The sequence below is a fragment of the Salvelinus namaycush genome, unplaced genomic scaffold (assembly GCF_016432855.1).
Source record: "Salvelinus namaycush isolate Seneca unplaced genomic scaffold, SaNama_1.0 Scaffold1340, whole genome shotgun sequence".
Classification (NCBI taxonomy): Eukaryota; Metazoa; Chordata; class Actinopteri; order Salmoniformes; family Salmonidae; genus Salvelinus; species Salvelinus namaycush.
In genome coordinates this window covers 41,525-55,075 of record NW_024058054.1, presented here as the reverse complement: position 1 = coordinate 55,075, position 13,551 = coordinate 41,525, and positions in this window count along the sequence as shown.

The following is a 13,551-nucleotide window of genomic DNA, read 5'->3' as shown; positions in this document are numbered from 1 at the left end:
GATAATATACAAAAGTGAAATAAACAATCAAAATTAACAGTAAACATTACACATACAGAAGTTTCAAAACAATAAAGACATTACAAATGTCATATTATATATATATATATATAAATATATATACAGTGTTGTAACAATGTACAAATGGTTAAAGTACACAAGGGAAAATAAATAAACATAAATATGGGTTGTATTTACAATGGTGTTTGTTCTTCACTGGTTGCCCTTTTCTTGTGGATCTGTGTAATCTGAGGGAAATATGTCTCTCTAATATGCTCATACATTGGGCAGGAGGTTAGGAAGTGCAGCTCAGTTTCCACCTCATTTTGTGGGCAGTGTGCACATAGCCTGTCTTCTCTTGAGAGCCATGTCTCTAATATGCTCATACATTGGGCAGGAGGTTAGGAAGTGCAGCTCAGTTTCCACCTCATTTTGTGGGCAGTGTGCACATAGCCTGTCTTCTCTTGAGAGCCATGTCTGCCTACGGCGGCCTTTCTCAATAGCAAGGCTATGCTCACTGAGTCTGTACATAGTCAAAGCTTTCCTTAAGTTTGGGTCAGTCACAGTGGTCAGGTATTCTGCCACTGTGTACTCTCTGTTTAGGGCCAAATAGCATTCTAGTTTGCTCTGTTTTTGTGTTAATTCTTTCCAATGTGTCAAGTAATTATCTTTTTGTTTTCTCATGATTTGGTTGGGTCTAATAGTGTTGCTGTCCTGGGGCTCTGTGGGGTGTGTTTGTGTTTGTGAACAGAGCCCCAGGACCAGCTTGCTTAGGGGACTCTTCTCCAAGTTCATCTCTCTGTAGGTGATGGCTTTGTTATGGAAGGTTTGGGAATCACTTCCTTTTAGGTGGTTGTAGAATTTAACGGCTCTTTTCTGGATTTTGATAATTAGTGGGTATCGGCCTAATTCTGCTCTGCATGCATTATTTGGTGTTCTACGTTGTACACGGAGGATATTTTTGCAGAATTCTGCATGCAGAGTCTCAATTTGGTGTTTGTCCCACTCTCTCTCTCTCTCTCTCTCTCTCTGTCTCTCATGCATTCACAAGCTGATCCTGGGAAAGAGCTCTTTTCACGCACTTGGAACTCGAAACTGAGATTTCTATTCACTGCACAGCGCTCTACTCTCACAGACAGGGGAAGAGATTGAACATTTTGCATGGTTGCTTAGCCAGTCAGTTCCTTAAATTAACCTGAATATATACGTCCAAAGTTGAGGAAACAGTAAACTTTGATCAGAATTGTCCTGTTAGCAATTTTCAATCTCCAAATACAGGACGGGAAGAGTCAATTCCTTGGGCTACATGATGGTGGCCATCCGTCAGCTGACATTTGACCCCTGACATTTGATCCCTGATGCATCACTCTTTAGGAGATCACTGAGGCCAGGCAGCACAGTGAAACTCTGACTGCTCTGCTGAATGTAATGCCAGCCTGGACTGCCCTTATTGACGTTAGTGTATTGATATCAGTGTCAGGTTCAATGGGTTGGAAGGCTTCTCTCTAGATTGGGGGAAATAGAGACTGAACAGACCATATGATTACTGTGAAACTACTTCCTGTCCTGTCCTCACTGAACTGAACAGACCATAAGATTACTGTGAAACTACTTCCTGTCCTCACTGAACTGAACAGACCATATGATTACTGTGAAACTACTTCCTGTCCTCACTGAACAGAACAGGCCATATGATTACTGTGAAACTACTTCCTGTCCTCACTGAACAGAACAGACCATATGATTACTGTGAAACTACTTCCTGTCCTCACTGAACAGAACAGGCCATATGATTACTGTGAAACTACTTCCTGTCCTCACTGAACAGAACAGACCATATGATTACTGTGAAACTACTTCCTGTCCTCACTGAACTGAACAGACCATATGATTACTGTGAAACTACTTCCTGTCCTCACTGAACAGAACAGACCATATGATTACTGTGAAACTACTTCCTGTCCTGTCCTCACTGAACTGAACAGACCATAAGATTACTGTGAAACTACTTCCTGTCCTCACTGAACTGAACAGACCATATGATTACTGTGAAACTACTTCCTGTCCTCACTGAACAGAACAGACCATATGATTACTGTGAAACTACTTCCTGTCCTCACTGAACAGAACAGGCCATATGATTACTGTGAAACTACTTCCTGTCCTCACTGAACAGAACAGACCATATGATTACTGTGAAACTACTTCCTGTCCTCACTGAACTGAACAGACCATAAGATTACTGTGAAACTACTTCCTGTCCTCACTGAACTGAACAGACCCTATGATTACTGTGAAACTACTTCCTGTCCTCACTGAACTGAACAGACCATATGATTACTGTGAAACTACTTCCTGTCCTCACTGAACAGAACAGACCATATGATTACTGTGAAACTACTTCCTGTCCTCACTGAACAGAACAGGCCATATTATTACTGTGAAACTACTTCCTGTCCTCACTGAACAGAACAGACCATATGATTACTGTGAAACTACTTCCTGTCCTCACTGAACAGAACAGACCATATGATTACTGTGAAACTACTTCCTGTCCTCACTGAACTGAACAGACCATATGATTACTGTGAAACTACTTCCTGTCCTCACTGAACTGAACAGACCATAAGATTACTGTGAAACTACTTCCTGTCCTCACTGAACTGAACAGACCATATGATTACTGTGAAACTAATTCCTGACCTCACTGAACTGAACAGACCATAAGATTACTGTGAAACTACTTCCTGTCCTCACTGAACTGAACAGACCATATGATTACTGTGAAACTACTTCCTGTCCTCACTGAACTGAACAGACCATATGATTACTGTGAAACTACTTCCTGTCCTCACTGAACAGAACAGACCATATGATTACTGTGAAACTACTTCCTGTCCTCACTGAACAGAACAGACCATATGATTACTGTGAAACTACTTCCTGTCCTCACTGAACAGAACAGGCCATATGATTACTGTGAAACTACTTCCTGTCCTCACTGAACAGAACAGACCATATGATTACTGTGAAACTACTTCCTGTCCTCACTGAACAGAACAGACCATATGATTACTGTGAAACTACTTCCTGTCCTGTCCTCACTGAACTGAACAGACCATAAGATTACTGTGAAACTACTTCCTGTCCTCACTGAACTGAACAGACCATATGATTACTGTGAAACTACTTCCTGTCCTCACTGAACAGAACAGACCATATGATTACTGTGAAACTACTTCCTGTCCTCACTGAACAGAACAGGCCATATGATTACTGTGAAACTACTTCCTGTCCTCACTGAACAGAACAGACCATATGATTACTGTGAAACTACTTCCTGTCCTCACTGAACTGAACAGACCATAAGATTACTGTGAAACTACTTCCTGTCCTCACTGAACTGAACAGACCCTATGATTACTGTGAAACTACTTCCTGTCCTCACTGAACTGAACAGACCATATGATTACTGTGAAACTACTTCCTGTCCTCACTGAACAGAACAGACCATATGATTACTGTGAAACTACTTCCTGTCCTCACTGAACAGAACAGGCCATATGATTACTGTGAAACTACTTCCTGTCCTCACTGAACAGAACAGACCATATGATTACTGTGAAACTACTTCCTGTCCTCACTGAACAGAACAGACCATATGATTACTGTGAAACTACTTCCTGTCCTCACTGAACAGAACAGACCATATGATTACTGTGAAACTACTTCCTGTCCTCACTGAACAGAACAGACCATATGATTACTGTGAAACTACTTCCTGTCCTCACTGAACAGAACAGACCATATGATTACTGTGAAACTACTTCCTGTCCTCACTGAACTGAACAGACCATATGATTACAGTGAAACTACTTCCTGTCCTCACTGAACTGACAGACCATATCGGACATCACTAATGATGTGCAGTGCATGTTAGAACCATTATTCAGTGTTCTATTCTCAGTGTTATGTTCTCAGTGTTCTGTTCTCAGTGTTTTATTCTCAGTGTTCTATTCTCAGTGTTCTGTTCTCAGTGTTCTATTCTCAGTGTTCTATTCTCAGTGTTCAATTCTCAGTGTTCTATTCTCAGTGTTCTGTTCTCAGTGTTCTTTTCTCAGTGTTCTATTCTCAGTGTTCTATCCTCAGTGTTCAATTCTCAGTGTTCTATTCTCAGTGTTCTGTTCTCAGTGTTCTATTCTCAGTGTTCTAACTCTTATCTGTCAAACACCTGGAGATTGATTTGTAGACAGAGTACCCTCTTTGCATATCAGTCAGATTACCTACAGTAGTTGTGGGTAATGGTTCAAGGATAGAGACGTTTATTTTTATTTAAATTTGTGTTACCCATCAGTCTCTCCTCACATCATTACCCCATCACAGTGTCTCTCACATCATTACCCCATCACAGTGTCTCTTCTCACATCATTACCCCATCACAGTGTCTCTCACATCATTACCCCATCACAGTGTCTCTCCTCACATCATTACCCCATCACAGTGTCTCTCCTCACATCATTACCCCGTCACAGTGTTTCTCCTCACATCATTACCCCATCACAGTGTCTCTCACATCATTACCCCATCACGGTGTCTCTCCTCACATCATTACCCCATCACAGTGTCTCTTCTCACATCATTTCCCCGTCACAGTGTTTCTCCTCACATCATTACCCCATCACAGTATCTCTCCTCACATCATTACCCCATCACAGTGTCTCTCCTCACATCATTACCCCATCAGTGTCTCTCCTCACATCATTACCCCATCAGTGTCTCTCCTCACATCATTACCCCATCACAGTGTCTCTCCTCACATCATTACCCCATCACAGTGTCTCTCCTCACATCATTACCCCATCACAGTGTCTCTCACATCATTACCCCATCACAGTGTCTCTCACATCATTACCCCATCACAGTGTCTCTCCTCACATCATTACCCCGTCACAGTGTCTCTCCTCACATCATTACCCCATCACAGTGTCTCTCCTCACATCATTACCCCATCACAGTGTCTCTCACATCATTACCCCATCACAGTGTCTCTCCTCACATCATTACCCCATCACAGTGTTTCTCCTCACATCATTACCCCATCACAGTGTCTCTCCTCACATCATTACCCCATCACAGTGTCTCTCCTCACATCATTACCCCATCACAGTGTTTCTCCTCACATCATTACCCCATCACAGTGTTTCTCCTCGCATCATTATCCCGTCACAGTGTCTCTCCTCACATCATTACCCCATCACAGTGTCTCTCCTCACATCATTACCCCATCACAGTGTCTCTCACATCATTACCCCATCACAGTGTCTCTCACATCATTACCCCATCACAGTGTCTCCTCACATCATTACCCCATCACAGTGTCTCTCCTCACATCATTACCCCATCACAGTGTCTCTCCTCACATCATTACCCCATCACAGTGTCTCTCCTCACATCATTACCCCGTCACAGTGTCTCTCCTCACATCATTACCCCGTCACAGTGTCTCTCCTCACATCATTAACCCATCACAGTGTCTCTCCTCACATCATTACCCCGTCACAGTATCTCTCCTCACATCATTACCCCATCACAGTGTCTCTCCTCACATCATTACCCCGTCACAGTGTTTCTCCTCACATCATTACCCCATCACAGTGTTTCTCCTCACATCATTACCCCATCACAGTGTTTCTCACATCATTACCCCATCACAGTGTTTCTCCTCACATCATTACCCCATCACAGTGTCTTTCCTCACATTACCCCATCACAGTGTCTTTCCTCACATTACCCCATCACAGTGTCTTTCCTCACATTACCCCATCACAGTGTCTCTCCTCACATTACCCCATCACAGTGTCTCTCCTCACATCATTACCCCATCACAGTGTCTCTCCTCACATCATTACCCCATCACAGTGTCTCTCCTCACATCATTACCCCATCACAGTGTCTCTCCTCACATCATTACCCCATCACAGTGTCTCTCCTCACATCATTACCTCATCACAGTGTCTCTCCTCACATCATTACCTCATCACAGTGTCTCTCCTCACATCATTACCCCGTCACAGTGTCTCTCCTCACATCATTATCCCGTCACAGTGTCTCTCCTCACATCATTACCCCATCAGTGTCTCTCCTCACATCATTACCCTATCACAGTGTCTCTCTGGGGACAGAGCTAGCCTATCACAGTCTCTCTGGGGACAGAGCTAACCTATCACAGTGTCTCTCTGGGGACAGAGCTAGCCTATCACAGTCTCTCTGGGGACAGAGCTAGCCTATCACAGTCTCTCTGGGGACAGAGCTAATCTATCACAGTGTCTCTCTGGGGACAGAGCTAGCCTATCACAGTGTCTCTCTGGGGACAGAGCTAGCCTATCACAGTCTCTCTGGGGACAGAGCTAGCCTATCACAGTGTCTCTCTGGGGACAGAGCTAGCCTATCACAGTGTCTCTCTGGGGACAGAGCTAACCTATCACAGTGTCTCTCTGGGGACAGAGCTAGCCTATCACAGTCTCTCTGGGGACAGAGCTAGCCTATCACAGTCTCTCTGGGGACAGAGCTAACCTATCACAGTGTCTCTCTGGGGACAGAGCTAGCCTATCACAGTCTCGCTGGGGACAGAGCTAGCCTATAAGGGAGGGTATGGGAGCGGAGGACAAGCTGCTGTGTTTTATAAAAAGGATACTACTGGCTTTCTATACACCATAATAATGAAGACTGCAGCCGTATCAGGGCTACTGGCTTTCTATACACCATAATAATGAAGACTGCAGCCATATCAGGGCTACTGGCTTTCTATACACCATAATAATGAAGACTGCAGCCGTATCAGGGCTACTGGCTTTCTATACACCATAATAATGAAGGCTGCAGCCATATCAGGGCTACTGGCTTTCTATACACCATAATAATGAAGGCTGCTGCTGTATCAGGGCTACTGGCTTTCTATACACCATAATAATGAAGACTGCAGCTGTATCAGGGCTACTGGCTTTCTATACACCATAATAATGAAGGCTGCTGCTGTATCAGGGTTACTGGCTTTCTATACACCATAATAATGAAGGCTGTAGCCATTTCAGGGCTACTGGCTTTCTATACACCATAATAATGAAGGCTGCTGCTGTATCAGGGCTACTGGCTTTCTATACACCATAATAATGAAGGCTGCAGCCGTATCAGGGCTACTGGCTTTCTATACACCATAATAATGAAGACTGCAGCCATATCAGGGCTACTGGCTTTCTATACACCATAATAATGAAGGCTGTAGCCGTATCAGGGCTACTGGCTTTCTATACACCATAATAATGAAGACTGCAGCCGTATCAGGGCTACTGGCTTTCTATACACCATAATAATGAGGACTGTAGCCGTATCAGGGCTACTGGCTTTCTATACACCATAATAATGAGGACTGCAGCCGTATCAGGGCTACTGGCTTTCTATACACCATAATAATGAAGACTGCAGCCGTATCAGGGCTACTGGCTTTCTATACACCATAATAATGAAGACTGCAGCCGTATCAGGGCTACTGGCTTTCTATACACCATAATAATGAAGGCTGCAGCCATTTCAGGGCTACTGGCTTTCTATACACCATAATAATGAAGGCTGCAGCCATATCAGGGCTACTGGCTTTCTATACACCATAATAATGAAGACTACAGCCGTATCAGGGCTACTGGCTTTCTATACACCATAATAATGAAGACTGCAGCCATATCAGGGCTACTGGCTTTCTATACACCATAATAATGAAGACTGTAGCCATATCAGGGCTACTGGCTTTCTATACACCATAATAATGAGGACTGTAGCCGTATCAGGGCTACTGGCTTTCTATACACCATAATAATGAAGGCTGTAGCCATATCAGGGCTACTGGCTTTCTATACACCATAATAATGAGGACTGCAGCCGTATCAGGGCTACTGGCTTTCTATACACCATAATAATGAAGGCTGTAGCCATATATGGGCTACTGGCTTTCTATACACCATAATAATGAAGGCTGTAGCCATATCAGGGCTACTGGCTTTCTATACACCATAATAATGAGGACTGCAGCCGTATCAGGGCTACTGGCTTTCTATACACCATAATAATGAAGACTGCAGCCGTATCAGGGCTACTGGCTTTCTATACACCATAATAATGAAGACAGCAGCCGTATCAGGGCTACTGGCTTTCTATACAACATAATAATGAAGGCTTCAGCCGTATCAGGGCTACTGGCTTTCTATACACCATAATAATGAAGACTGTAGCCGTATCAGGGCTACTGGCTTTCTATACCCCATAATAATGAAGACTGCAGCCGTATCAGGGCTACTGGCTTTCTATACACCATAATAATGAAGACTGCAGCCGTATCAGGGCTACTGGCTTTCTATACACCATAATAATGAAGGCTTCAGCCGTATCAGGGCTACTGGCTTTCTATACACCATAATAATGAAGACTGTAGCCGTATCAGGGCTACTGGCTTTCTATACCCCATAATAATGAAGACTGCAGCCGTATCAGGGCTACTGGCTTTCTATACACCATAATAATGAAGGCTGTAGCCATATCAGGGCTACTGGCTTTCTATACACCATAATAATGAAGACTGTAGCCGTATCAGGGCTACTGGCTTTCTATACACCATAATAATGAAGACTGCAGCCGTATCAGGGCTACTGGCTTTCTATACACCATAATAATGAAGGCTGTAGCCATATCAGGGCTACTGGCTTTCTATACACCATAATAATGAAGGCTGTAGCCTTATCAGGGCTACTGGCTTTCTATACACCATAATAATGAAGACTGCAGCCGTATCAGGGCTACTGGCTTTCTATACACCATAATAATGAAGGCTGCAGCCATATCAGGGCTACTGGCTTTCTATACACCATAATAATGAAGGCTGCAGCCGTATCAGGACTACTGGCTTTCTATACACCATAATAATGAAGGCTGCAGCCATATCAGGGCTACTGGCTTTCTATACACCATAATAATGAAGACTACAGCCGTATCAGGGCTATTGGCTTTCTATACACCATAATAATGAAGACTGCAGCCATTTCAGGACTACTGGCTTTCTATACACCATATAATAATGAAGGCTGCAGCCATTTCAGGGCTACTGGCTTTCTATACACCATAATAATGAAGACTACAGCCGTATCAGGGATACTGGCTTTCTATACACCATAATAATGAAGACTGCAGCCATATCAGGGCTATTGGCTTTCTATACACCATAATAATGAAGACTGCAGCCGTATCAGGGCTACTGGCTTTCTATACACCATAATAATGAAGACTGTAGCCTTATCAGGGCTACTGGCTTTCTATACACCATAATAATGAAGACTGCTGCCATATCAGGGCTACTGGCTTTCTATACACCATAATAATGAAGACTGCAGCCGTATCAGGGCTACTGGCTTTCGCGCCTAACATCTCCTAGCTGTGACAATATTCACTGTGTACTACACTATTGGGCTCGTTCAACACATCCTGATTTGGAGAGGTCACTGGAGAGCAGCGTTGAACTGTGGTTCACAAGGCTACTATACTATGGCCTGTCAGGTATCATCTGTTGCCTGGGCTTACTATCCTCTCTGTGTTTCTGTTTGTCTCCAGGAAAGGCAAAGATGTGCCTCCATCCTTCAAGCACTTCTTCAGCAGCGCTGTGGCCCTCAGTTGCATCAACCTTTCAGGGACCAGACTCCCTCCAGAGGGCTTGAAGTGAGCAAACTAACCATGCTGCCTCTGTCTTTCTCTCCTCTGTCTTTCTCTCATCTGTCTTTCTCTCCTCTGCCTCTGTCTTTCTCTGTCTTTCTCTCCTCTGTCTTTCTCTCCTCTCTCTTTCTCTCCCTCTGTCTTTCTCTCCCTCTCCCTCTGTCTTTCTCTCATCTCTGTCTGTCTCTCATCTCGCTGTCTTTCTTGCATCTCTGTCTGTCTCTCATCTCTCTGTCTTTCTCTCATCTCTGTCTGTCTCTCATCTCTCTGTCTTTCTCTCATCTCTGTCTGTCTCTCATCTCTCTGTCTTTCTCGCATCTCTGTCTGTCTCTCATCTCTCTGTCTTTCTCTCATCTCTGTCTGTCTCTCATCTCTCTGTCTTTCTCTCATCTCTGTCTGTCTCTCATCTCTCTGTCTTTCTCGCATCTCTGTCTGTCTCTCATCTCTCTGTCTTTCTCTCATCTCTGTCTGTCTCTCATCTCTCTGTCTTTCTCGCATCTCTGTCTGTCTCTCATCTCTCTGTCTTTCTCGCATCTCTGTCTGTCTCTCATCTCTCTGTCTTTCTCTCATCTCTGTCTGTCTCTCATCTCTCTGTCTTTCTCGCATCTCTGTCTTTCTCTCCTCCCTCTGTCTCAATCTCTCTGCTCTTCTCTCTCTCTCTCCCCTCTCTGTCTCAATCTCTCTCAGTTCTTCTCTCTCCCCCCTCTTTCTCAATCTCTTCTGTCCCTCCTTCTCACTTTCCCTCTCTCTCATTTCCTTCTTTCTCGCTCTTTCTCACCTCTCTTTGTCTGTCTCTTCTCTCTCTTACGCTCCCCTCCAATATTTATTTTGTTCCATAATAGGAAATAGAGCTACACTGAGGGTACAAAACATTAGGAACACCTTCCTAATATTGAGTTGCACCCCCCTTTTGCCCTCAAAACAGCCTCAATTCGTTGGGGGCATGGGACTCTACAAGGTGTTTAAAGTGTTCCACAGGGATGCTGGCCCGTTTTGACTCTAATGCTTCCCACAGTCGAGTCAAGTTGGCTGGAAGTCCTTTGGATGGTGGACCATTCTCGATACACACGGGAAACTGTTGAGCGTGAAAAACCCAGAAGCGGTGCAGTTCTTGACGCGTCTGGCACCTACTACCACTCCCTGTTCAAAGGCACTTTAAGCTTTTGTCTTGCCCATTCACCCTCTGAATACATAAACAATGTCACGTCTGCTCCCCCCCCCCCCCCCCCCCCCCCGCAAGAGGGCGCCAGGCTGCCCTGCATCACACACTCCTATCATCCATTACGCACAGCTGCCTTCCCTCGTCACGCGCATCAGCGATATTGGACTCACCTGGACTCACTCATCACCTGTTATTACCTCCCTATATTTGTCAGTTCCCCAGCTCTGTTCCCCACTTCTGCTTTGATTGTCTTTTCTTTGTGTTACCTGTTTGCTGACGCTGTTCCTGTCTCGTTCCATGTCCGTTATTTACTAAATGTTATTCCCCGTTACCTGCTTCGTCTCTCCAGCGTCATGTGACAAACAATCCATGTCTCAATTATGTCAAGTCTTAATAAACCTTCTTTGCCCCGTCTCCTCCCCTTCGTTTACTCTGATTGAAGTGGATTTATGCCCCGTCTCCTCCCCTTCGTTTACTCTGATTGAAGTGGAGTTATGCCCCGTCTCCTCCCCTTCGTTTACTCTGATTGAAGTGGAGTTATGCCCCGTCTCATCCCCTTCGTTTACTCTGATTGAAGTGGATTTAACACGTGACTTTCAGCTGGATTCACCTGGTCAGTCTATGTCACTGAAAGAGCAGGTTCCTAATGTTTTGTACACTCAGTGTATATCTCACTCTCTCAGCATCCAATGAACTAGACTGGATTCTTCATCCCATAAACTAGACTGGATTCTTCATCCCATAAACTAGACTGGATTCTTCATCCCATAAACTAGACTGGATTCTTCATCCCATAAACTAGACTGGATTCTTCATCCCATAAACTAGACTGGATTCTTCATCCCATGAACTAGACTGGATTCTTCATCCCATAAACTAGACTGGATTCTTCATCCCATAAACTAGACTGGATTGTTCATCCCATAAACTAGACTGGATTGTTCATCCCATAAACTAGACTGGATTGTTCATCCCATAAACTAGACTGGATTGTTCATCCCATAAACTAGACTGGATTCTTCATCCCATAAACTAGACTGCATTCTTCATCCCATAAACTAGACTGCATTCTTCATCCCATAAACTAGACTGGATTCTTCATCCCATAAACTAGACTGGATTCTTCATCCCATAAACTAGACTGGATTCTTCATCCCATAAACTAGACTGGATTCTTCATCCCATAAACTAGACTGGATTCTTCATCCCATAAACTAGACTGTATTCTTCATCCCATAAACTAGACTGTATTCTTCATCCCATAAACTAGACTGTATTCTTCATCCCATTAACTAGACTGTATTCTTCATCCCATAAACTAGACTGGATTCTTCATCCCATAAACTAGACTGGATTCTTCATCCCATAAACTAGACTGGATTCTTCATCCCATAAACTAGACTGGATTCTTCATCCCATAAACTAGACAGTATTCTTCATCCCATAAACTAGACTGGATTCTTCATCCCATAAACTAGACTGGATTCTTCATCCCATAAACTAGACTGGATTCTTCATCCCATAAACTAGACTGGATTCTTCATCCCATAAACTAGACTGGATTCTTCATCCCATAAACTAGACTGGATTCTTCATCCCATAAACTAGACAGTATTCTTCATCCCATTAACTAGACTGTATTCTTCATCCCATAAACTAGACTGTATTCTTCATCCCATTAACTAGACTGTATTCTTCATCCCATAAACTAGACAGTATTCTTCATCCTGTAAGATAGTATTGTTCATTGTTAGTCTCTATTATAAACCTAACCAATAGTGAGTCTGCCTGAAATGTATTAAACAATATTGTTGTCTTCCTTGCAGAGCTCTTCTGCTCGGTCTGGCCAGTAACCCCAACATCAAGGACGTGTCTTTAGACCTCAGCTGCTGTGAGGTAAGAACACAGAGAGAGAGAATTCCCTCCACCTTCTCACAGATCTGTAAAATTACTCTGTTTTGTCAAAGAACGAGGATGATTGTTTTTAGGCCCTTTAGCAGACATGTAAACACGATGTATTTAGCCGTCCAGTTGTGGAAATAAATATGAAAGACAACTTTATTAGTCAGCATGAGATAACGACAGAGGAAAAGTGTTTTAGTTGCTTTATCAATGTACTATACATCAATGGTCTCTTCACTATAGTACTATATGTCCTAATATGTAACATTCAAAACATTAGCAGATCTGCTAAAGCAAGAATCCACCTCTTGTTCTTGGTCCAGATATGTGACATTGAGCTGAACGTTCTTCGTCAGTTTAAGAATGATAAAGTGCACTAGCTTTGGCCTTGATCGTTATTGGAGTGAACATCCCATAGCACGGTCTGATGTTAGAGCTTCCTCCTCTCCACATATACCTGATGAGTCTACTCTATATAACTCTATATAATGGATCACTCGGCGAAGCGATAGAGAGAGAGAAGAGAGGAACAGGAAGGAGATTGAATAGAAATGGCTAATTATGTCACGCACTCACACACGCATGCACAGAAACACACACACACTCTCTCTCACCCTCATGCCCTAATCTAATAAAGATGTCTTTCCACAGATTCATTGAATACCACTGCAGCAGGAACCACAGTTAGAGAAATCATTTCACATGTTAAACCGCTGCTGAGATACGAAATGATCTCT